This window comes from Etheostoma spectabile, chromosome 14 (genome assembly GCF_008692095.1).
Source record: "Etheostoma spectabile isolate EspeVRDwgs_2016 chromosome 14, UIUC_Espe_1.0, whole genome shotgun sequence".
Lineage (NCBI taxonomy): Eukaryota > Metazoa > Chordata > Actinopteri > Perciformes > Percidae > Etheostoma > Etheostoma spectabile.
The window spans coordinates 8,215,750-8,217,577 of NC_045746.1; the positions used below are offsets into that span (position 1 = coordinate 8,215,750).

At 40.3% G+C, this 1,828-nt stretch overlaps 1 protein-coding gene across 5 annotated transcripts in view; it reads left to right on the forward strand.

Annotated features, from left to right (window-relative positions):
- The window catches only part of csmd2 (CUB and Sushi multiple domains 2), a gene marked incomplete at its 5' end in the record, with an annotated part of 270,610 nt that overhangs the window by 13,889 nt on the left and 254,893 nt on the right, over positions 1 to 1,828 (forward strand).

A 1,828-nucleotide genomic window follows, 5' to 3' on the forward strand; every position in this document is an offset into this window, starting at 1 on the left:
CCCCCCCCCCCCCCCCCCCCCCCCCCCAAGAATTCATTTTAACACTTGCAGAACTCCACAGCAAACAAAGAGCTGAATTGTCAGTGCAACATTAGAACACCAAACTGAAGTGTATTCAAGTGGCCAGAGTTCAAATGCACACACATTAGCATCTTTTGGAAGAGGTCAAGCACATATGAAGTGCTGAAACAAGACGGCTGGAAGAGGCCCCTTCCTGTTTTTTGATGAGACAGGCCCCGGGGAGTCAACAGTGGCATGATGGATATATTGTGACTGGAGATGCTATTATAATCGCCCTGCTACTGATGCCATCCAGACAGACAGAAATCTTTACCTCCTGACACTATCTCCCCTTTTCCCCTACCCCCCAAAAAAACGTTTTATGACACTGTTTTGCTGTGCTGCCTGGAACGAGAAAAGCTAATATTGGTTTTGTTTGTTTGTGTGTGTCAGCGAGTGTTTTTCCAGCCACATTTCAGAATTCATAAAAACCCCAATGTGGCACTTAGCCGCTGAAATCTTAAACAACATGCTTGATTATTGCTGGGAAGACAAACGCAGCATTCGCTCATCTGGCTAACCGGGGATTATCCATGTCCATGTGTAATTTATTATGTTTTCCCCTCTGTTCTTACTTCAAAAATATGTAGTTTGGCTGTAAGACTTAGAGAACTAAAAATAACCCTATTTTAGTATTTCCTTTTGTCTTGTCTTCATGCATGGTGCCTTATTACCTGTAAATCCCTACTGTTTTTTCATTTTAGTTTGATTTCTTTAGCTTTGGGATTGTTCTACCCATCAGAGAGCACGTACGAAGTAGCTCAGCATCTGTATGTTTCACAAGCATTCGATAAGGGATTCACGTTCCTTCTGGAGGGATTTAACCAAAGCAGCCATCACTTTTACTTTTGGAAGCTGCAGTGTGTTTACTCAAGATTCTTGTTCTTTAATGCCCTATTTAATGCCCTCAGGTAGCATGTCTCTTTTTGATGCATTGATTTATTCCAGACATTTACACAGTTGAATGAGCTATGAGTATGGATGTACATGAACAAAACAAAAATCATATCTACTGCAAGCTCTGCAGTGTTTGTATTGTAGAATAATTTATAGGTTATGCAGATAACAGATGTCCTCCAATTATACTCTCCTGATTACATTTTAATCAGGCTGCATTAGGATTCAGGTTTTTGACTAGAGCAAACAAAGGGGAAATACACATCATTTGTATAAATAGCATGTAGTCTGGCATGACATTTTAATTTAGTCCCTCTACAGGGATATGCATTTATGCAGGTTCCTATTGTGTGCTTGTAACTTGTGTTAGGGTTCTTCTGCAAAGAGAAATGGAATCAGAACATGTTTTATCGCTGCTGTCGTAGTTCAAAGGTTACAGCCCACACGGCTACTTATGGTCTGTGATTGTCCAACATATTCACACTTTATTCTCTTGTCACCTGTCAGTGCCAGACTGCACACATTCAGCTGTCTGGAAGATGATAATTAACTTCAAAGTTAACCTTTTTTGGTTGGGGGAGCTACCCGTCGCCACCTAAATGTGTCAAATGAGTGTGTTATGATCTACAGGGTGATATGCATACATACATACATACATATTTACAAACAGGCAAAGATTAGTACATCAACACTGAAAACATACACTTACAACTAGCTACATAAAGCAATCACACATCAGTCCATGTTAGCGATTAATGACATTCAAATCCCTAACATTGATTAAAAATCTCAGCTGTGCTCAGATGAGTCGAAAGACAAGTCATTTAGCTTGGGGATTCAAAACACACACACACACACACACACATACACA